Source organism: Anomaloglossus baeobatrachus, chromosome 1 (assembly GCF_048569485.1).
Source record: "Anomaloglossus baeobatrachus isolate aAnoBae1 chromosome 1, aAnoBae1.hap1, whole genome shotgun sequence".
Taxonomy (NCBI): domain Eukaryota; kingdom Metazoa; phylum Chordata; class Amphibia; order Anura; family Aromobatidae; genus Anomaloglossus; species Anomaloglossus baeobatrachus.
Window position 1 is genome coordinate 722,535,129 of NC_134353.1, and position 25,699 is coordinate 722,560,827.

Genomic DNA, 25,699 nt, shown 5'->3' on the forward strand with positions numbered 1-25,699 from the left:
GTCATTTTACCTTAAGCTGTCTGCATAAATGTTAAATGTATGTGTTTTGTTTTCATTTGTCTGTCCTGTGGAAAAAGCAGAAGTTCCAAGTTTCGTTTTCCTTGAGTTAACGTTAGAGGAAAATTAGGAAGTTGTTATATACGCTTGTTATATGTGCAAGTGAGTTCAGCCACCTGGATGGTATATATATATATATATATATATATTTACATACAGTTAGGTCCAGAAATATTTGGACAGTGACACAATTTTCGCGAGTTGGGCTCTGCATGCCACCACACTGGATTTGAAATGAAACCTCTACAACAGAATTCAAGTGCAGATTGTAACGTTTAATGTGAAGGTTTGAACAAAAATATCTGATAGAAATTGTAGGAATTGTACACATTTCTTTCCAAACACTCCACATTTTAGGAGGTCAAAAGTAATTGGACAAATAAACCAAACCCAAACAAAATATTTTTATTTTCAATATTTTGTTGCGAATCCTTTGGAGGCAATCACTGCCTTAAGTCTGGAACCCATGGACATCACCAAACGCTGGGTTTCCTCCTTCTTAATGCTTTGCCAGGCCTTTACAGCCGCAGCCTTCAGGTCTTGCTTGTTTGTGGGTCTTTCCGTCTTAAGTCTGGATTTGAGCAAGTGAAATGCATGCTGAATTGGGTTAAGATCTGGTGATTGACTTGGCCATTGCAGAATGTTCCACTTTTTTGCACTCATGAACTCCTGGGTAGCTTTGGCTGTATGCTTGGGGTCATTGTCCATCTGTACTATGAAGCGCCGTCCGATCAACTTTGCGGCATTTGGCTGAATCTGGGCTGAAAGTATATCCCAGTACACTTCAGAATTCATCTGGCTACTCTTGTCTGCTGTTATGTCATCAATAAACACAAGTGACCCAGTGCCATTGAAAGCCATGCATGCCCATGCCATCACGTTGCCTCCACCATGTTTTACAGAGGATGTGGTGTGCCTTGGATCATGTGCTGTTCCCTTTCTTCTCCAAACTTTTTTCTTCCCATCATTCTGGTACAGGTTGATCTTTGTCTCATCTGTCCATAGAATACTTTTCCAGAACTGAGCTAGCTTCATGAGGTGTTTTTCAGCAAATTTAACTCTGGCCTGTCTATTTTTGGAATTGATGAATGGTTTGCATCTAGATGTGAACCCTTTGTATTTACTTTCATGGAGTCTTCTCTTTACTGTTGACTTAGAGACAGATACACCTACTTCACTGAGAGTGTTCTGGACTTCAGTTGATGTTGTGAATGGGTTCTTTTTCACCAAAGAAAGTATGCGGCGATCATCCACCACTGTTGTCATCCGTGGACGCCCAGGCCTTTTTGAGTTCCCAAGCTCACCAGTCAATTCCTTTTTTCTCAGAATGTACCTGACTGTTGATTTTGCTACTCCAAGCATGTCTGCTATCTCTCTGATGGATTTTTTCTTTTTTTTCAGCCTCAGGATGTTCTGCTTCACCTCAATTGAGAGTTCCTTAGACCGCATGTTGTCTGGTCACAGCAACAGCTTCCAAATGCAAAACCACACACCTGTAATCAACCCCAGACCTTTTAACTACTTCATTGATTACAGGTTAATGAGGGAGACGCCTTCAGAGTTAATTGCAGCCCTTAGAGTCCCTTGTCCAATTACTTTTGGTCCCTTTAAAAAGAGGAGGCTATGCATTACAGAGCTATGATTCCTAAACCCTTTCTCCGATTTGGATATGAAAACTCTCATATTGCAGCTGGGAGTGTGCATTTTCAGCCCATATTATATATATAATTGTATTTCTGAACATGTTTTTGTAAACAGCTAAAATAACAAAACTTGTGCCACTGTCCAAATATTTCTGGACCTAACTGTACATATATATATATATATATATATATATATATATATATATATATATATATGTATATATATACATATACATCTCATAGTATCATAGTTTTTACGGTTGAAGGGAGACTCTAAGTCCATCTAGTTCAACCCGTAGCCTGACATGTTGATCCAGAGGAAGGCAAAAAGAAAAAAAAAACACTGTGGCAAACAAGTTCCAATAGGGAAAAAAATTCCTTCCTGACTCCACATATGGCAATCAGACTAGTTCCATGGATCAACACCCTGTCATAAAATCTAATATACATAACTGGTAATATTAAATTTTTCAAGAAAGGTGTCCAGGCTCTGCTTAAATGTTAGTAGGGAATCACTCATTACAACATCATGCGGCAGAGAGTTCCATAGTCTCACTGCTCGTACAGTAAAGAATCCTCGTCTGTGATTATGATTAAACCTTCTTTCCTCAAGACATAGCGGATGCCCCCGTGTCCCGATCGCAGGCCTAGGTGAAAAAAGATCTTTGGAAAGGTCTCTGTACTGTCCCCTCATATATTTATACATTGTGATTAGATCCCCCTAAGCCTTTGTTTTTCCAAACTAAATAACCCCAAGCTTAATAACCTGTCTTGGTATTGCAGCCCACCCATTCCTCTAATAAGCTTGGTCGCTCTTCTCTGCACCCTCTCAAGTTCAGCTATGTCCTTCTTATATATCGGTGACCAGAATTGTACACAGTATTCCAAGTGCGGTCGCACTAGTGACTTGTACAGAGGTAGAACTTTATTTTTTTCATGAACACTTATACCTCTTTTAATACATCCCATTATTTTATTAGCCCTGGCAGCAGTTGCCTGACACTGTACACTAAAGTTAAGTTTACCATCCACCCATACACCCAAGTCTTTTTCTGTGTTTTACCCAGTGTTCTACAATTAAGTACATAATTATACATTTTATTTCCTTCACCCAAGTGCATGACCTTACATTTATCTACATTAAACTTCGATTGCCACTTCTCAGCCCAATCCTCCAATTTACATAAATCTCCCTGTAATATAAAATTATCCTCCTCTGTATTGATTACCCTGCAGAGTTTAGTATCATCTGCAAATATTGAAATTCTACTCCGCATGCCCCCAACAAGGTCATTAATAAATATGTTGAAAAGAAGCGGGCCCAATACTGACCCCTGTGGTACCCCACTATGAACTGAGACCCAGTCCGAGTACGTACCATTAATAACCACCCTTTGTTTCCTATCACTGAGCCAGTTTTTAACCCAGTTACACATAATTTTTCCCTATCCCCATTATTCTCATTTTATGTACCAACCTTTTGTGTGGCACCGTATCAAAAGCTTTTGAAAAGTCCATATACACAACATCCACTGCATTTCCCTGGTCCAGGCTTGAACTTACCTCTTCAAAGAAGCTGATCAAATTAGTTTGACAGGATCGATCCCACATAAACCCATGTTGATACTCTGTCATAAGATTATTTTTCTTGAGATACTCCAGTATAGCATCTCTCAAGAAACCCTCAAGGATTTTACCAACCGTAGAGGTTAAACTTACCGGCCTATAATTTCCCGGCTCAGTTTTTGTCCCCTTATCGAATATTGGCACCACATTTGCTATGCGCCAGTCCTGCGGTACCGACCCTGTTATTAAGGAATCTGTGAAGATTAAAAATAATGGTCTATCTATCACAGAACTCAATTCCTGTAGTACTCTGGGGTGTATGCCATCCGGGCTCGGAGATTTGTCAACCTTAGTGATTTCGAGGCGGCGGCATACTTCCTGCTGGGTTAAGCAGGTAATACTCAAATATGAATTTATGGTATCACTGGTCATGTCATCTGCCATGTCATTTTCTTGTATAAAAACCGTAGAAAAAAAAAGACATTCAGCAGGTTGGCTTTACTCTCATCCCCCTCCACCATTTCACCAAGACTATTTTTAAGGGGGCCAACACTGTCGCTTTTCAGTTTTTACTGTTTATGTAGTTAAGGAATATTTTAGGATTAGTTTTACTTTCTCTCGCAATGAGTCTCTCTGTCTCAAACTTAGCTAACTTAATTTGCGTTTTACATATTTTATTTAATTTTCTATAATTATATAATGCTTCAGCACTACCTACCCTCTTTAATTCTTTTAAGGCTTTCTGTTTTTCTTTTATTGCTTCCCTTACAGCTCTATTTAGCCATAGGGGTTTCCTCCTATTTCTAGCATGTTTGTTCCCATAGGGTATATTTTCTGCACAAGCCCTATTCAGGATGCTCATAAAAGTCTCCCATTTGCTTTGTGTACTTTTATTACTTAGTACATCATCCCAGTTTATTGCACTAAAATCATCTCTCAACCGTTTAAAATTTGCTTTCCTGAAGTTTAGTGTCCTTGTAGCCCCTCTACTGTACATCTTATTAAAGAATACATGAAAACTTATTATTTTGTGATCACTATTCCCCAACTAACCCCCAATTTGTATATTTGATATGCGGTCTGGCCTATTGGTTAGTGCAAGGTCTAGTAGTGCTCCCCCTCTTGTGGGGTCCTGTACCATTTGTGAAAGGTAATTATCTTTCATTGTTATCAAAAATCTATTTCCTTTGCTGGAACTGCAAGTTTCTGTTCCCCAATTTATATCAGGATAGTTAAAGTCCCCCATAATAATTACCTCTCCGAGACTCGCTGCTTTATCAATTTGCTTTATGAGGAGATTCTCTACCTCTTCCATAATATTCGGCGTCTTATAACACACCCCTATCAGTATTTTATTATTCCTTCTCCCCCCTTATCTCCACCCATAGGGACTCTACATTCTCAGTACCCTCACATATGTTGTCACGCAGGATGGGTTTTAAGGATGATTTTACATTTAGACACACACCTCCCCCTCGCTTTTTTGTACGGTCATTCCTGAATAGGCTATAACCCTGTAAAATATATATATATATATATATATATAAATATATATTAGTGTCTGCATTTTATGTCATTGTGTTTACCTGTTGAAATGTCTGTTTGTTTGAAGCAAGCAGAGTTCTTAATAGAAAAACAGGAAGTTCTGTGCTCCGCTAATGTTAGAGAAAAATGAGGAAGTGTTCACGGTATAATAGCAGTTGTTTCTTTGAGTGAAGGAAAAAAAAAAAAAAAAAAAGGAATAGTATACTTTGTATAGTATACTTTGTAGAATGTAACTGTTCATGTGGCAGTAAATAGACTGTAGTATACACTTATGTGTGACATGTCATCAATAATTGATGTTTGATAAGGCCTTGGACCTGGTATTCGTGGATAGAGGATTTGAAAGGGGGGAGGGGGTTTCTATGTACAGGTGCAGTGTTATGAAAGGAGGGTGAGGAGGCCCTGACTGTTACCTGGTACGGTTTTCCTGCTAAGCAGTGAGTTGAACGTTGTATGCGTACTCATTGGTCTTGTTTTAGCGGATGTCAATGTATTCGATTACCTAGCATTGAATACATTGGGGAAAATCCTTAACCTTTGCCATAATCAGAGTTATTGAGTCTTGGATGGACCATCCTCATGAGGTGTATGTAGTGTGAACAGATTTTGCTAGTACTCGAGGTATCAACAACAGCTGGTGGTGTTATTGTTTGTATGTATAATGTACGCAGTTTCTGGTGTGGAACACCATAGGAAAGTTGAAATTGAAAAAAGAGAAGTGTTAGTTTTCTATTTGAAAATCTGTGAATGAGGGCAAATTAGACCAGCAAGTTTAAGATGAAGTCTGGAAGTGACAGAAGGTGAGAGGCATGTTTTAAAAGAAAATATAGAATTCTCCCAAGGGGGGAGATTAGATGAGAATTGATTGAAGGTACAGGATGTGATATGGAATGTCAAGGGAAGTGAAAGTATTGAGATGATTTGAAGAAATGTAATTTTGAATCTAGTAACTACAATATGTGTATTTTACCTTTCTGTGAAAATGGCTTCTCCTGGCCCATTATTAGAAGCAACGCCCTCCACCCTATAAGCTGTCCCCATAGGGTGGACTTGTGTACTGTCTGTGGAGCACTGTGTCCACGTAAGCCCACCCCATTATTTCCTGTCTTAAATGTAGATTTCTTTCTGTCACTGGATTTTGGGTGGGGTATGGTATGGGGATAATATGTCAGGGTCTGACAGGAGAGAGGGATAGGCTGGAGGCATGGCCCTGACCACCATTAGGTCTACCGTCGTGATGAGGGCGAGCACAGGGTCCCTAGTCACAGGGTCAGCCCAGGGGTCCCTATATAATCCATATTCCCAGTGACAGATAGAATACATCCTGAATATAGATGGCACATCCCATGTCACTCCCTCCCAGGCCTCTTCAGACACCATTTTTGTCCAACACCTACTTACTCTTTTAGCGGCCATTTCATCCCAGTCACTACATAGTTCCTCTTTTGACGCCATTTTAGTCTAGCCGACACCCAGTTCCCTATTTTTGTTTTCAGCCGCCATTGTTTATTGCTGATGCAGCAGAAGCTGCAAAGGAAGGACATAGGGACCTGAAATACACACTACTATTTTTGGTCATATATGCGGTTGTGCCCCATTGTGTTCCCACTAATGAACCTTAACAAAGGACATTGCTGATAGTCCTGTGGAAACCTTTACCCTTCACTTTTGCATATTTGTTTTTGCTGTACCTAGTATACAATTTATTAGACCATATAGACTGCTCACTATTAGTCCTGGTGGACAGGAATATTTTTCTGCTTATGGCAGTTGATGCTTAGCCTAGTTTTGAGATATTCTCACTTGTATGTTATCCTGCCTGGTATCTTGCACAAGAGTTCCGTGATATAGAGGGTGGATGATCGTGTGGTCCTAAGGGGATTTTGATCATCAGGAGTTGGCATATATTAGGGTTTTTGTTGGCAACAGCCAGTAATCCTTTGTGTCTTAGTTTGCAGGGTCTGACAGGAGATAGGGATACGCTGGAGGCTCGACCCTGACCACCATTAGGTCTATCGTCGAGATGAGGGAGAGTGCAGGGTCCCCAGTTAAAGGGTCAGCACAGGAGAGGTAGAGTAGGTACGCTCCACTGATATTTCTAGTTGTGTGTATGTAGTCAGGGGGGTGCTGCTTGCTAGTTTCCAAACACTCTTGTGCTCTTCTTTTTCCCCAGGGTTTTAGGGCATCTTAGTTTTTAGAATTTCAGTGTTCTCTTGACCCCAATTTACACCCATTGCTCTTTCTTACAAACCTAGGTATAGTCCTTTGTATCAGGTCTCCGAGAGCGCATATGCAAACAACTACAGCTGTTAACTCCTGATTACAGAATGAAGGAGCAAGACACCCTCCTTCAAGTGGCAAGACGTATGGAGATGAATCTAGCAGCTTACAAGATCACCCCACATACAGATGTGCTGCATTCACAGCCACCTGAACAGTATCATCACGTCACCCCCAGCCCAGAAGTCATTCTACCTGTTTGCCATGGAGGAAGACAGCAGCCCTTTGAATACTACTCAGCCAGATTGAACACCTACCTAAACCACCAGTTGAAGATCAATGCCCGTATGACATCACTGCTCCATGACAAAGTCACCGTCTCCCGATGTACGGTCCTTAATCCTGCTAAATGTCTCCCTCTTCCAAGGGGGGAGTGTCCCACCTCTGACACCTTGGTGGAAGAGGTAGTCGACTCTGGTATAGCTGAAGCAGGAAGCTCTGGATTCGATACAGTGACTGATACACCTTTGGACCATGACTTAACTCCTTTGCGGATGGATCAAGATGTGTATCAAGAAGACGGTTCCACACGGGTATGGTGGTGGTAGCAGAAGACTCTGTGCTGATAGAGCAGTCGCTACCCGCATCCCTGTCTGCAAAAGAAGCAGAGGTATGTGCTCTCACTGAAGCCTGCAAGATGGCAGCCAACATCTACTCTGTATGGAAGACAAGAGACTTGATCACCGCCAATAGAACTGTATGCCACTATAAGGCCATAGAAGAACTGATGAAAGCTTTGCTATTGCCAGATAGAGTCACGGTGAGCAGGGTTGAGGCCTACATTGGAGGAATCAAGGGGAGCAGTAAGAAGTGCCCTCACTGACAGAACATTCAAAGAAGCCCCAAAACCACTTACCACAGAAACAGTCAGTCAATCTGTGCCTTTTGAATGACCCCAATGTGAAGGAGCAATGAAAGATGGAAAGTCTTGAGAAAACATTGTCCTGACCCTACAAGACAAAGTCTCAGAAGAAGAAAAGGACTGAGATAGGGTGCAGCTGTGGGCTCCCGGAGACCATAGGAAGTGGCTAGTGACCTGCTTTTACTGCCAGCCAAAGAGATATGGCAAGCCTTAGACACAGAACTGACTCTACACACCCCATACCAGCCACAGAATAGAGGGAGGGTTGGGAGGTTGGGGCAGTGTAGAAAGCAAGGGCATGAGAGTCTTCCCCTTGAATTGTTCAGTGTCAGCCACACCCCAGCAGGGACCACTAAGTTGAGACCCTATGAAATTCTGTTTAGAAGAACCCCGAGATACTTTAACTAAACTTGTTGTTTGTTTAACGAAACATTTGCCTAATATACGTTTTTGAGTTTTCTCCTCCAGATTCCAACCAGATCTAGATCTCTCTTTTTTCTTTCTTTCTTCCTCTCTTCTCAATCTTTCTCTCTCTCCCTCTTCCTCTCTTTTCTCTTTCTCTCTTCCTCTCTTCTCTCTCTCTCTTTCTTTCTGACAAAGATCCATGCATTCCACTACAAAAGATGTCCTGGGACCAGGAGATGGCTGTCTTCCCTCTTCTACCTGATTCTTTGTGCCAGGAAGATGATATCCAAGCCTGTAGACCAGAAGATGACTGTGCATCCCACCTTTGATGATGTCCCACCATTACCGCCTGAGGACTGAGGAATATGAGACTCTGAGTGAAACCAACCCTGATAAATATGAGCTGATTAGAGGACTACCGCCACATTCCCCATTCCTGAATAACGTGTACCATCGTGGAACATAGCCATGAGGACAGTTAAGAGGATATGGTCAGGATCTGGCTTCCTATGCATAGTCTGTTGGGTGGGGAGATTCATCCACAAGGTATGGGTATGGGTTATCTTGTATGTGAGTGAGGTAACCATCTGCATTAGGACAGATCAATAGATTCAGGAAAAGTAAGGAAAGACTTTTGGCTATCTTCAAAGGGGGGAATGTTATGGACAAGATTATGAACTATTATGAGTTATATGAAAATATCCAAAAAACATGATTTAAGATGGTCTTTGAGCTGCATTCAGACATAGGACTCATCAGTCTGGATTTTCATGTGACAAGTGAATCATGCTGATATAGCTTAATATAAATGAGGAAGCAAGCAAATATACAGTATATATTTATATTACAGAATAAGCTATTTTACTTTATCCAATAGGAGACGTTTTACATATTCTTGGCCCCTAGCCAATAATTCCTTTTAAATGTTTGTCAACTTCCGTATTAAACCAGTAATGTATCTTCTATGCAGATCCGTGTACATTTCTCTGGTCTGTATGGAAGAATAGTATGCATGCTATTTAACAAATGACTCATGATTTGGATGCAGACGGGGTTACGGTAGATGCACAATTAGATTGCATCAATGTAAATTTATGGCCTGCCTTAACAATAGGAGGAGTAGTCATGGGGGAGGAGTCTAATAGGAAGAGTAGTCCTGGGGGAGTCTAATTGGAGGAGTAGTCCTGGGGGAGGAGTCTAATAGGATGAGTAGTCCTGGGGGAGGAGTCTAATAGGAGGAGTAGTCCTGGGGGGATAGGAGTCTAATTGGAGGAGTAGTCCTGGGGGGAGAGTAGGATAATAGGAGGAGTAGTCCTGGGGGACAGGAGTCTAATAGGAGGAGTAGTCCTGGGGGGGAGTCTAATAGGAGGAGTAGTCCGGGGCGAAGAGGAGTCTAATTGGAGGAGTAGTCCTGGGGGGAGAGGAGGATAATAGGAGGAGTAGTCCTGGGGGAGAGGAGTCTAATAGGAGGAGTAGTTCTGGGGGAAGAGGAGTCTAATAAGAGGAGTAGTCCTGGGGGAGGAGTCTAATAGGAAGAGGAGTCCTGAGGGAGAGGAGTCTAATATGAGGAGTAGTCCTGGAGGTGAGGTGTCTAATAAGTGGAGTAGTCCTGGGGGAGGTGTATAGTTTCCCAATGTGCGCGGGGGCGTGGGTGAGCGGCCACAGTGTGCGGGGGGTCTGGCCGAGAGGGCACAGTGTGAGGGGGGCGTGGCCGAGAGGGCACAGTGTGCGGGGGGCGTGGCCGAGCAGGCACAATGTGCGGGGGGCGGGGCCGGGCCGAGCCAAGCGGCTAATGCAACGGTTGTCACTGTAATGACGTAATTTTGGAGCAAGACAGATAGACAGACAGAATAAGGCAATTATATATATATATACATATAGGAGTAGAAGAGCATTGAATGGATTTGGTAATTTATAGCTGCCATGTAGTTAATCCCAGAAAAAGCATGAATGTTTGTTAAATAGGAAATTTAGGCTTATGCAAACATGTATCTTGCTGCAGAAAAATAGTTAACCACAGCAATAGCATATAAGCATATATATATATATATATATATATATATATATATATATATATATATATAGATATACAATCTACATTTTAAAAGTTTAGGGTAACTCAGATATTTCCTTTATTTAAAAAAATAAGTTGATCAATTGTTTGTGGGCCTGTGTGCCAGCCACAGTGGGCCTGTGTGCCAGCCACAGTGGGCCTGTGTGCCAGCCACAGTGGGCCTGTGTGCCAGCCAGAGTGGGCTTGTGTGCCAGCCATAGAGGATGTGTGCCAGCCATAGGGGAAATGTGGCATCACTGGGGGATGTGTTAAATATAAGGTGGCCATATCCAGATTAAGGGCGCTAATTTTAGGATGAGGGGGCTATGAGGGACATATACCCTATATTATTTGTTAGACGGACACTGGCATTATAAGACGGACCCCATTTATTAAAAAGTTCTCTATTCCTTCACCAAATTTGGGGGTGCGTCTTATAATCAGGTGCGTCTTATAAAGCGAAAAATACGGTGTGTATATATATATATATATATCATACTATGAAGAAAAAAGACATGGATCGCACATCCCAAAAATACATTGATCTAAAGCCGCTGGGCAAAAAATTAAATAGAACATGAGGTTCTTTTGTTACCATTCTGATCAGATTGTATTAAGCCAACTGCCACGTCACGGCAAACCTCTTAAGTGGGTCCCTAACCTGACCTTTTTGTGTGGCACTGTGCACTGACCACCGCCGCAGCGACAAAACGCCAGCAGGGCGGGCGACCTGGTGCCTCACAGCACCCATGCTGCAAGGCGAAGCCCCCAAGGCTCCAGGCCGCGCCGCCCCACTGACACGACACCACCACGACAGCAGCCACCACACAGCACCAGCACACAGTGAGAGGAGCTGTGCACTCACCTCCCACTGGCTCCCATATGTGAACTGGGAGCAAAAAGAAGGCTGGCCCCTCTTGCAGTCTCCTGCTGATTAAAAACACCTGTGTCAAATGGGGAGAGTGCAGATCCAAGCAAAAAAAGAGGGGGATAGCCTGATATAAATACCATACTATGAAGAAAAAAGACATGGATCGCACATCCCAAAAATACATTGATCTAAAGCCGCTAGGCAAAAAATTAAATAGAACATGAGGTTCTTTTGTTACCATTCTGATCAGATTGTATTAAGCCCACTGCCACGTCACGGCAAAACTCTTGAGTGGGTCCCTAACCTGACCTTTTTGTGTGGCACTGTGCACTGACCACCGCCGCAGCGACAAAACGCCAGCAGGGCGGGCGACCTGGTGCCTCACAGCACCCATGCTGCAAGGCGAAGCCCCCAAGGCTCCAGGCCGCGCCGCCCCACTGACACGACACCACCACGACAGCAGCCACCACACAGCACCAGCACACAGTGAGAGGAGCTGTGCACTCACCTCCCACTGGCTCCCATATGTGAACTGGGAGCAAAAAGAAGGCTGGCCCCTCTTGCAGTCTCCTGCTGATTAAAAACACCTGTGTCAAATGGGGAGAGTGCAGATCCAAGCAAAAAAAGAGGGGGATAGCCTGATATAAATACCATACTATGAAGAAAAAAGACATGGATCGCACATCCCAAAAATACATTGATCTAAAGCCGCTAGGCAAAAAATTAAATAGAACATGAGGTTCTTTTGTTACCATTCTGATCAGATTGTATTAAGCCCACTGCCACGTCACGGCAAACCTCTTGAGTGGGTCCCTAACCTGACCTTTTTGTGTGGCACTGTGCACTGACCACCGCCGCAGCGACAAAACGCCAGCAGGGCGGGCGACCTGGTGCCTCACAGCACCCATGCTGCAAGGCGAAGCCCCCAAGGCTCCAGGCCGCGCCGCCCCACTGACACGACACCACCACGACAGCAGCCACCACACAGCACCAGCACACAGTGAGAGGAGCTGTGCACTCACCTCCCACTGGCTCCCATATGTGAACTGGGAGCAAAAAGAAGGCTGGCCCCTCTTGCAGTCTCCTGCTGATTAAAAACACCTGTGTCAAATGGGGAGAGTGCAGATCCAAGCAAAAAAAGAGGGGGATAGCCTGATATAAATACCATACTATGAAGAAAAAAGACATGGATCGCACATCCCAAAAATACATTGATCTAAAGCCGCTAGGCAAAAAATTAAATAGAACATGAGGTTCTTTTGTTACCATTCTGATCAGATTGTATTAAGCCCACTGCCACGTCACGGCAAACCTCTTGAGTGGGTCCCTAACCTGACCTTTTTGTGTGGCACTGTGCACTGACCACCGCCGCAGCGACAAAACGCCAGCAGGGCGGGCGACCTGGTGCCTCACAGCACCCATGCTGCAAGGCGAAGCCCCCAAGGCTCCAGGCCGCGCCGCCCCACTGACACGACACCACCACGACAGCAGCCACCACACAGCACCAGCACACAGTGAGAGGAGCTGTGCACTCACCTCCCACTGGCTCCCATATGTGAACTGGGAGCAAAAAGAAGGCTGGCCCCTCTTGCAGTCTCCTGCTGATTAAAAACACCTGTGTCAAATGGGGAGAGTGCAGATCCAAGCAAAAAAAGAGGGGGATAGCCTGATATAAATACCATACTATGAAGAAAAAAGACATGGATCGCACATCCCAAAAATACATTGATCTAAAGCCGCTAGGCAAAAAATTAAATAGAACATGAGGTTCTTTTGTTACCATTCTGATCAGATTGTATTAAGCCCACTGCCACGTCACGGCAAACCTCTTGAGTGGGTCCCTAACCTGACCTTTTTGTGTGGCACTGTGCACTGACCACCGCCGCAGCGACAAAACGCCAGCAGGGCGGGCGACCTGGTGCCTCACAGCACCCATGCTGCAAGGCGAAGCCCCCAAGGCTCCAGGCCGCGCCGCCCCACTGACACGACACCACCACGACAGCAGCCACCACACAGCACCAGCACACAGTGAGAGGAGCTGTGCACTCACCTCCCACTGGCTCCCATATGTGAACTGGGAGCAAAAAGAAGGCTGGCCCCTCTTGCAGTCTCCTGCTGATTAAAAACACCTGTGTCAAATGGGGAGAGTGCAGATCCAAGCAAAAAAAGAGGGGGATAGCCTGATATAAATACCATACTATGAAGAAAAAAGACAGAAGAAAGAAGAAAGAAGACAGGTCGCCCGCCCTGCTGGCGCTTTGTCGCTACGGCGGTGGTCGGTGCACGGTGCCACACAAAAAGGTTCAGGTTAGGGACCCACTCAAGAGGTTTGCCGTGACGTGGCAGTGGGCTTAATACAATCTGATCAGAATGGTAACAAAAGAACCTCATGTTCTATTTAATATTTTGCCTAGCGGCTTTTAGATCAATGTATTTTTGGGATGTGCGATCCATGTCTTTTTCTTCATAGTGTGATATATATATATATATATATATATATATATATGCAATCAATTTCGTAGCAGAAATGAGTTGGAAACGTGACGCTTGACTCATCAGAACATATTACCAGAGAAGACTTTGAAATTTGTAGCTTATTACAGCAGAGCTCAACAAACCTTAACAACAGGATTCTATGGACTGACCTATGAAGTAGTTGATGCTTTAAAGCAGGCAATAATAGCAGGGAGGGTAATTAGTCATCTAGCTTGATTGAACTTAGTCTAGGAAGACAAGGTGAACCACTACAAGAGCATGTGGTTGCAAGACGCTATATTTACTGAACACTCAGGCCAATCATTGGTGCCTTCCCAAACCTTAAATAAAGCAGGCTTTACACGTTGCGACATCGCTACCGATATATCGTTGGGTTCATTAGTGATGCACATCCGGTGCCGGTAGCGACATTGCAACGTGTAAATCCTAGGTGCAACGATGAACAAGCGCAGAAGCGTACAATATCGCTGATCGGCGTAACGTCGTTCATTTCCATAATGTCGGTTCGGCCGCAGGTACAATGTTGTTTGTCATTCCTACAGCACCACACATCGCTGTGTGTAAACCTGCAGGAGCAACAAACATCTTCTTACCTGCGTCCCCCGGCAATGCGGAAGGAAGAAGGTGGGCAGGATGTTATGTCCCGCTCATCTCCGCTACTCCGCTTCTATTGGCAAGCCGCTTAGTGATGTTGCAGTGATGTCGGGGTGACGCCGAACGTACCTCCCCCTTGAAGAAGGGATTGTTCGGTGGTCACCGCGACGTTGCAACAAGGTATGTGACACTTCCATAGCAATAATGTTCACTACGGCAGTAATCACCAGATATCGCATGTGCGACAGGGGCGGGTACTATCGCGCTTGACATCGCTAGCCGATGCTAGCGATGTTGCAACGTGTAAAGTACCCCTAAGGGCTTTATTGATGACATCAGAAATGTTTACCATGTTAACATAGTAAGTAGTACAGAGCGAACTGGGCATAGGAAAGGGAGCAAGAAAACATTGAATTTAGTAGAGATAAAAAACACTATTGTAATTTCTGGGCAAAAAAAGACAATGACAAAAAGTTTGCTTGAGTGAAAAGAAAAACCAGTAAATATGCAAGAACATTTTTAATGGCATTATTAAAAAAAAAGTTTAAATGCAAAATTCTAAAGAAAGATACTGATTCATACAATCAAAAAATAATTGATAATTGAAAGGGGCCTAAATAGTAGAGATAAGCGATCCTGAAAAGGATCTATTGGTTCAGGATCGCTAAACCAGCCTGAGATTGACGATCTGATCATCAATTCTAGCCAAACCCATTACATTCAATTGGTAGCAAAAGTGATGAGTTGTAAAATGATGTAGGGGGGCTGTAAAAGAAAGAAAATAAAAAAACGGTTAAAACAGTATATACTCATCAAGTCGCCGCGTCTGTAGCACTACTTCCGGGTCTGACAATTATCCCTCAGCCATATTCACTGATTTCCCCTTCCAGCTGTGTCTGGCTGCTCCTGGACTCTGCTCCCATTCTTTAAGACAGTGGATGCGATTGGTTGGAATCAAATTGTCCCTCCAGTGAAGAAGGAAACAAACTCTAGTGCCACCTATTGGAAGTAGCAATCCTAAAAGTCAAATAAGGCTTTTTAAACAAGCGTTTTTTTTCATAAGACTTAGGATTTATGCCAGATCAGAATCCCAATTTGCAGACAGGGTGTTTCGGGGTGATTGCCCCTCGTCAGTGCAAAGTGTGGGTATCTGATCTGGCTTATGAAAGCTATGTGGGGACCATGGGGACTTTTAGGATTGCTACTTCCAATAGGTGGCGCTAGAGTTTGTTTCCTTCCTCACTGGAGGGACAATTTGAATAATTCCCAGTGGAGCATTGCAGCTATAAGTCCCCTTACTGACAGCCAGACTGGTTTGTCAGATCTCCATAAGGAGAATAGTCTTCCCCGTGGTTGGAATCACAAATGCTGTCTGTGTCCTTATACTGGTGTTAGATAAATAAAACAATTGGAGTAGGATCTCCCTGTATTAATACCAGCACAGATAAAGCCACGGCTACAGTCTGCAACCCCAGCCATGCATTTATCTTGGCTGTGTATCAAAATAAGAGGAAGCACATGTGGCTTTTTAAAAAAACAAACAAAAAAAAAAAAACATCAATAAATAAATTAAATAAATAAATAACTGTGCGGTCCCCCCCTTTTTTTACCTCTGTGTCAGCAGTCGGGTCTTCCCGGGTCTCCTACCATAGCAGTTCACTTCCTTCACATAGATAATTTGGGTTGACACAGATGCACCCTGAGCCTGCAGGACAGCCTGAAATTGGAACTTGATTGGGGCTGCTTATCCACCATATGGACTATCTTGTGTTGAAACCTTTCATCAATTTTTTTCTGCTATCCTCATCTAGGGAGATTAGCTACAGTTCCATGAGTGGTAAACTTATTAATTATGTTAATATGCAAGAGGAACAAACAATGAAAAAGAAGCAGGAAAGCCACTGCATGGCACCTGTCTGAGCACACTCTGAACATCAAACAAAGACTGGAGGACAAGGAGTAAAGTGCAAATATGTTTAACAAATAGCAACCGGCACAAAGGAATCAGCGGCAAAAAACAGGCCGGCAGATACAATATAGATGTACTAGATGACAATTACATATAGGGCACAAGTAAAAATGAATGAATAACAGACTGGGTCAAAAACATGAACAGGGCATCCTGCACATAAAGAGCATGGTGTAAAATTTTGACAATTGTTACACATAGACAGATGGTAAAAACCAGCATTGGATAAGCACAATGATAAAAGTGTATACTCTGAAATAACAGAGATATATAAAATATATAAAATAGGATCCAAGTCTCACTAATCACTAATAAACAGTGCTTGATACAGATGCTGGTGAAGCAGCAACTTCTGATGTGACAGAGTCAAATAGTTTAACAGTCAAAAAAAGCTATAAACAGATAAACAAGTTTAGCCACCATGAGGTGCTAATTAGATGTCAATGAACAGTCAGATTAAGTAAAAAGACATGAATGCATGAATAGAATCCCAGCAGGTTAAATAAACATACCCATAAGTGCACAAAGCCGGCCTGATAAGCAGCAGAGCAGACCCCCCGGAGAGAGCCCCTACATACGTTTCACAATCTCAGCTATAAGATTATTTCATCAGGGGGAGGTGGAACGCTGTGAAGCAACCATGTGTTTTTATACATGGTGCTCCCATGCTCCAGCTGCTCCACCCCCACTCTGTCAGTGCGGCCGGACCAATCGCGGCCGGTGACCAGCACCGTCAGCAGTCAAGGCCCCTTTTTTTTTTTTTTGTGTTAGGTAGCGCGCATGTGCGGAAAGCGGGGACGCGTCACCCACGAACCGCACACGTGCGCAGGCGATGATGACGCCGACAGAGCTGGGCCAGCAGGTCACTGATGCAGCCGTGCCGACGGGGGGAGGAGAGGCGGGAGCGAGCATAAGAAGACAAGGATAAGTAAATATGCAATGTAACAGTAATAAGAGAACATCAACTGTGACATAAAATCTTAAATGAATGTAACTTGAAAGGTCCTAGCCGTGACCCAAGAGGAACATACATGATAAATATCAAGGATACACATAGGTAATTATGGACAATGTGCCACTGATAAAAAGACATATATTATAACATCAAACCCTCAATATAATGCAAGTGTCATAGTCGTGGTACAGAGAGGAAGGTAATCAATGCATAATACATGAGTTCCATATCAAAGTTAAACTAAATAAATATGAACAGTATAACACATAAGGAGATCATATACTGTAGCACAGATTGTTCAATATCACAAAAAACATCCCAAGTCGTGGCACAGGAGACGTATGACCAGTGTATAATATACATAAACTTCATGTCACAAGATGTTCAATGTAAATTGAGATCTCCTAGTCGTGGCACAAGAGGGAAATAATCATTATACAATAACTCCATGATAAAAATGAAACTATGAATATAAAAACAGTGACACTGGTGAAAAAACATAAGTATAACAGAGAATACAATATTGCTTCAGATGTCTCAGTCGTGGCACAAGAAGGAAGATAATCAATATATGAAAAAAATCCATGTCGATGTTCAAAATCAGAAATGTGGTTCCAGAAGAGTGCCAGCAGAAAAAATCAGTGAATCTAAAATAAAAATACAAAAATTGTATAACATTAAAAACAAGGCACAAAAACCAGGAAGGTCAGAGAAGAGAGCAGTCATCGTAAGAAAGGCGCAAAACTCAGATGCTCATTAAGCCCCCTCGGGGACAGTGTACTTAAGGTATAAATCCAGTGTGTTTCACGTTGGGCGAGTATTTTGCGTATATTCCCACCCCTCGCCCCCCCATGTATAACATCAATACCCCTAACTTTCAGGGATGTTGGATCACAGTCATGAAAAACACGAAAGTGGCGAGGGAGGGTTTTAAGAGTGGAAATATCAACCACTGTCCGGGCGGCAGCAATGTCCCTCACATGTTCCCTCACCCTCTTGCGCAGCTCCCTACTAGTAAGGCCCACATATACCATGTGGCACCCGCACGTGGCATAATATACCACGTTGCTGGTACCACACGATACATAGTGGCGTATATCGAAGCTGCGCAAACCATCAGCAGAGGTGAAGGAAGAAATCCGAAGAACATTGCCGCAGGCCAGACAATGGCCGCAAGGGAAACAGCCCCTAAGGGGGGTACCAAGGTCAAGAAAGGTGGTGGGTCGATTAGGAACGTAGTGACTCCGTACAAGCATGTCACGTAAATTACCTGACCTGCGAGGCGTCATTGAGGGGCTTTTGGGTAAAAGGTCCCATAGAACAGAATCAGAAAGGAGAACATTCCAGTGCCTGCTCAAAATAGATCGCATATTGGACCACTCGTGATTGTAGGTGGAAATAAAACGGATTTGGCTAGGATTTGAGGAACCGCCGGATTTCGCCCCACTACTATATAAAAGAGTAGATCGAGGGGTATGCTTCGCTCGTAGTTAAGCCCGCTTAATACTCCTATTGCTGCAGCCCCGCTCTTGAAACCGAATTTGTAAATCTGCCACCTGTTCCTCAAACAGAGAGTCAGACGAGCAGATACGTTTCATACGTAAAAATTGACCAGTGGGGATGGCCCGAATAGTGCACTGATCATGGGACGACGAGGCATGAAGGAGGGAGTTAACCGAAGTCGTCTTACGATAGACATTAGTCTGGATCTTCCTATCTTCACCAATTTGAATATCAATATCAAGGAAATCCAGACACCTGCTATCATATTTATGGGTTAGTTTAATCCCAAAAGAATTCATGCCAAGTCGTTCCATGAACTCGTCGAGTTGCTCCGTCCTGCCCGTCCACAAAATAAACAAATCATCAATGTACCGCAGCCAGCACTGCACATGGGCATCGGCCGGCCCGCCCCCGTCACAAAGCAAACCCCTCTCCCAGAAACCTAGGAAGAGGTTTGCGTACGAAGGCGCGCAGGCCGCGCCCATGGCAGTGCCGCGCTGCTGCAAATAGTGCACATCTTTAAATAAAAAGAAATTATGGGTGAGGACAAAACGGAGCAACTCAAGGATTAGGTCACACAAAGGGCCATCCCGACCGGAAGTTGACAAAAAATATTCAACAGCCTTCAGGCCATCCTCGTGGCGAATACAGGTGTAGAGGGACTCAACGTCTGCTGTAACAAGTAGAGTGTTATTGTCCACAAAGATGCCATCTATCCTCCTAAGAACGTCCGTCGTGTCACGGACATATGAGGGGAGTGTCTAAACCAAAAGTTTCAAATAATGGTCAATAAATTGGCATATAGGTTGACACAGCCCCTCAATGCCGGACACGATGGGACGACCAGGAGGACAAAGGGCATCCTTGTGGATTTTAGGCAGCAAATAAAAAGTAGGTGTTTTAGGAAAACGTACCATAAGTCCCTCCACTACCTGTTTACTAATGATCCCTTGATCACAAGCCTTACCGAGGATGACCTGAAGTTGAGCAGAAAAGGTGGAAGTGGGGCTACAGGGGAGCTTAGCATAAGTGGACTTATCACGTAATTGGCGAAACGCCTCTTTCTCATACATAACGGCTGGCCAGATCACAATGTTACCCCCTTTGTCTGCAGGCTTTATTACGATATCATCAAGTTTGTCCAGGGACTGGATTGCCAATCTCTCGGCATGAGTTAAATTGTCATACCGACGTCTCCTGGACAGATGTTCAAAATCGGATATCACAAGTTTAGTGAATATCTCAACGGCCGGGCAAACAGACAAAGGGGGAAACCTTGTTGATCTGGGCATAGCACAGGATGGAAACTCACCTAAGGTGCTTGGTGCGGCTTCATTCAGCAGCTCCTCAAGATCCTGTATGGCCTGTTGTTCCCTCAAATCCAATGGTCCAGAAAAATGTTGTGTACGTCTATTGTGTAATTTGGTGAGAATGACTTTCCGTGCAAAAATATATAAATCCTTTACCGCTGTAAAACAATGGAAGGCATTAGATGGTGAAAAGGAAAGTCCCCTTGACAGCACATCGATTTGGGAAGTGGAGAGGAGATGTTGAGACAGATTAATTACCTGAGGTGTTCTGCGCTTATTCACATTAGAGGGTTGTTGTCTTGACTTAAATCTCGTAACGATACCACTAGAATGGCCAATCTCTGCATCAGATTCATCAGTTTCACTGGGGCCAGGAAAGGTACGTCCGCTGTCTGCACTCGTTCCCCTCGTCCTGGAGAAAGATCGTGATCTTGACCGGCGTCCAAGAGTATTGGAGCGCCATTTATAAACACGATTTAGCTGAAAATCATTTTGATCACGTGAAATTTTTTTTATTTTTACGGTTTTAATTTCTTTTTCCCAGCGTAGCAGATCAGCTTCATTCTGTGCAGTGAATAATAATAATTATAATTTTATTCATTTATATAGCGCTATTAATTCCACAGCGCTTTACATACATTGGCAACACTGTCCCCATTGGGGCTCACAATCTAGAGTCCCTACCTGTATGTCTTTGGAGTGTGGGAGGAAACCGGAGAACCCGGAGGAAACCCACGCAAACACGGGGAGAACATACAAACTCCTTGCAGATGGTGTCCTTGGTGGGATTTGAACCCAGGACCCCAGCGCTGCAAGACTGCAGTGATATCCACTGAGCCACCGTGTCGAATTTAGATAGGGCATCGCTCGACATATTCTCCTTAATGGTAATAAGTAATTTTTCCATCTCTGTCTCCATTTCCAAAATTGAGGCTGTGTCAAGCTCAATAAGAAGATTTAAGATGTGCTAGTTGCTATTTATTAAACATATTTGCACTTTATTCCTTGTCCTCCAGTCTTTGTTTATTGATTATGTTGCAGACCTTGGAAAAATCAACATTAAAGATCTCTGGAGATGCAATTGTAATCTTGATATTTTTTTAACAAGTTTGTTTCTTAAGTCCTTTGACAGTTCTTTTTTCCTTTTTATGTTCTCCATTCTTAGTGTGACAAGCAAAGACACGTAATGCAAACATTGAGTCAACTTCTCCCCTTTTTATCTGATTTCAGGAGTGATTTTCATATTGTCCACACTTGTTACTTGCCACAGGTGAGTTAGAACAAGCTGCACATGCTTGAAATAAAGTTGTTTACCCACAATTTTGTGAAGGTGCCAAACATTTTCTAAGGTCCATTTTTGTGTGAAATTGTCTAATTTGGTTTTTAGTCTTTGATTTTTTGTGTTGTTCCAAAACACAAAATGGAAATAAGTGTATGACAAAACATGTGTAATTGCAATCATTTTCTGAAAGAAACGCTTTATTTTCTTGCCCAAAAGTCCCTATTCCTTTTGATTAATCGCCAAGTTGACTGCCTGTTTTATTTCTTGTTTTTTTTTGTAGGTTTGCTTAATTTTATAGTTACTCCTAGCTGATTTTTGAGAAATATTTTTGTTAAGTTATGAGGTTTTATATCCAGTGCTGATATTCGATTACATGCACCAATCTATGTTTTGATGAATAACGTTTGCTGTCTTTTAGGCTATGTGCGGACGTTGCGTTCTGTACCTTGCAGAAATGAACGCATCCTCTGGCAGAATTTGTCATTGTCAAATTTGGTTTTGACCACATAAATGCAGGAAATACGCATACGTTCTTTTTGTGTTTTTGCCGCGTTTTGACCGTGTTTTACATGCATTTTCAGTTGTTAAAATGGGATGCGTTTTCAATACAAAGACACTACTAAATAAAGCTTGAAAATTCAAACACTAGGAAAAAATTGAAAAAAAAAAAAGAAAAGAAAATTTCATGCTTCAAATCATACACTATAATATTAATTTTCCTAAAAAGATTATTGAGATTTAATGTTTGTGTACAAAATAAATTTAACTTATTGTTTGACTCTTTTTTTTTTAGTCGGGCTGGATGTGAGGGCAAAAGAAAACCTCTTGATCTCACTATAATGCCAAAAACGCATGCTTCAATTTTGGCAAAATAGCATGCGCTTAGCATCAAAAATGCATGTAAAGCGCTAGGATTTTGATTTTGGATGCGTTTTCACAACTGTCATTGACTTCAATGTTAGCTAAACGCTGCCAAAACGCAAAAAAGAATTGACATGTTGCTTTTATAAATGCAGAGATTTTGACGCTGCATTTAAAAAAACATTGTGAGGACGAATTTTACTAAATTCCGATAGACTTTGCTTGGAAAAGAAAACGCATGAATTTTGGCATTGAAACGCTGCAGTCCAAAACGCTGCAGAAACGCATGAAAAAACGCAACGTGCGCAAATAGCCTTAATGTTTTTCAACTATTTATTTCTGTATTTACAACACTTTTTGTAGCTATTAATATAGTTTTATTCCGTGCCTTGGCCTCTTACCAGCAGTTGAGATTTTAACAGACTTGAGGACTTCCAAGGCATGCAACACTGTGAAGTAATTGATAATAAAACAAAATGTTTTTGTACTTTGAATTGCCTTTCAGGTTCTCCATCCCTCAAATAATAAAACACAAATCAATTAAGAAGAGTACTGGTGTCTTGTTCTTCTGCCAATGTGGAAGTGTTGTGACAGCAATTCAAAGGACTTTAATTGGTACAAGAATTGCAATCTTTAGAGGTTTTCCTGCACTTTCTTAGTAGACACTAAAAATAAATGGTGGCAGCTTTACAAACCCTGCTTGTAGCCAACTCACTGACATTATTTTTATGTAGACCATATATTGATTTAATTAAAAAAAAAATGAGTAAGAGAATAACAATTAAGACTTTCATACATGTTTCTTACGATATCCAAAGAAAATAAACTGAGCTCTATTTTGTATTTATTGCCCATAGACCATTAAGAAGAGAAAGAAAAATGATTTCTGAAAATAGCTGATAATTGAAAATCAATAATGAGATTAAAGCACAGAGAAGAATAAATATCTATTTATACTGTATTAAAGTAAATATCATGAGAAAATGTATAATTTTTAAGTTTGTATGTCAAATGTATTTAGAAAAAAATCTTTTCTTTTTTATAATTCAATGTCACTATATAATTTAAAAGTAAATCCTGAAATTTTCCAGGTAAGACTCATATTACGCTCTTACTTTCTGTTCTGTAGAGCTCACTTTTTATCTTATTATTTTCACAGACAGCATAATTATATAGCCTTAACAACCATAGTTAGGCATGCCTTTATCACATGGGGTTAAAATTGTTAGTAATAAAAATTAAAATAATAATGTGAAGCCATATTTCTTTTCCACAAAGCTATGCTTCCTTCCTTGTTGGGAAGTTTAAACACTTAATGGTTTTAGGCCACAACATGTGAGATAGAATTCTGTATGCAAGTACACAAATATCACAGCAGAACTATAAAGAAATTATATATGCACTAAAATGAAAGCTTTTATTTCATTTTAAACTTACTCTCAATGGGCCCAAGGTGATGTATTAAAATTTTCAAAAATAAAAATTAATAATAAATTTATATGCACCTCACTAAAGTTTAATTTTTGTGCCAACACAACCCTGGGCTATTAAATATAACTTTTAAACTAAGAGAAAATGACTTTAAACTCCTACAGATCGCCAAAACATCTTTTATTGGATGTCATTGAGGGGCTTTATTCCTCAGTGCTACTTTTTAAGTTCTGCTGCCCTGCACGTGGAAATCCCACTGGTGTCAGCTGTATATGACTGCTGACACCCTTGGGCATCGGCCCCAACAAGTTTTGGAACTGATCTGGGCCAATTAACCCTTTAAATACTGCTGTCAATCTCAACAGCAGTATCTAAGTGGTTAAGCAGGAGTTAAAAGCCCACCTAAAGCAGGTTTGGCCCTCCCATGATGATAATTGCTGGTGTTGATCATTGCCATAGCACCAAGGGGTGAGCTGATGACCCCACGGTACAAGAGCCTGTAAGATCCATCTGCAAGCTGGATGTTACAGACAGTCAGTGAGTCATTGACATGAATCTCATGTGCTGCTTTACATGAGTACTGCAGCAAATGAGATTAGTGAACAGAGTGGTAACAAATCATATTCCACAGTAGAACTAAATGAAAAAGAGGAAAAGTTAAATAAAATGAGTGAAAAAAGTAAAGAACACAAATCACAAAAACCCCCCATTAAAAATCAGCTTTTGTGTTCAAGCAAAAATAAACAAAGAAAAGTACACATAATGGGTATTGCTGCATTCAAAATGACCCGCTCTAAGAAAATGTCATATTACTTATTCCTTACGGTAAATACCGTAAAAGAGATAAGAAAAAATCATGTCAAAAATGGTATTTCTTCATTATACTGACATACAAAAAAGGGAATAAAAAGCGATAAAAAAGTCATTTGTAAAAAAAAATGATAGAAACTAAAACACCAAACCATCCCACAAAAAACATGCCCTAATATGGCTCATTTGGAAAACAATAAAAAAGTTACAGCTTTCAGAAAGGGGCAATGCAAAAATATTCATTTTTGTAAAATCTTGATTTTAGTGTATATAAGTAGCAGAGCACAAAAAAGCAATATGTCGTCTGGTATTGTAGTAAGCAAAGTGACCCAACGAATAAATAAGTCTTATAACTTTTACGGCACAGTGAACTGTGCAAAAAAATATAAAAAAGTGAATTTCTAGGTTTTGTTAATTCTTCTTCTGAAAATGCTAAATAAAAAGCAATCAAAAAATGTTATGTTCCCCAAAATGGATTCAAAAAGATTTCCAACATAAGCCATTGTACAGCCCTTTTTGCAAAAAAAATTAATAAATAAAAAAAGTTACAGTTCTCAGACTATTGCAATGGAAAAACTATTTATTTAAAAAAAAAGCATTTTACTGTATGATAGAAGCAGGACAAAAAATATATAAATCTGATATAATTGTAATCACACTGACGAGCAGAATAAATCTGTTCTAGCACTAATACCGCGCAAAAATAAAAAGAGAAATATTCTTGTATTGCTGTCTTTTTCTTCAGTCTGCCTCCCAAAAATCAGAATAATTTTCGACGGATATTTATCCTGTGCTCTCCGCTGAAAACTTATATTGAGGTTAATGTGTACATCCCAAAAAGTATGATTCAGGCAAAACCCCTGTTGGAACCATTCATTGTAATGAGGCAGATGGAGACACTTTGCACTCCATCTAGTCTCTGTTCCGGCCCTGCAATGTCAGATCATTTTAGGCATGTTTTTTTAGCTTACAAATGTGGATGACCACAGGTCTGTGCATGCCTAAAAAGATTGACACCAGCATAACAAAATACAAACGGAGATCAAAGTGTCTCTATCTGCCTCATTACAGTGAATGGTTGCATCGTGTGTTTCGTCTAAATCACATTTTTGGGGGATTTGCATGGAAACCCCAATGTAAGTGCTCAGCGCAGAATACAAGAATATGATCCAAGCCTTATTCTGCAAGTGATAAAAAATTTTTCTC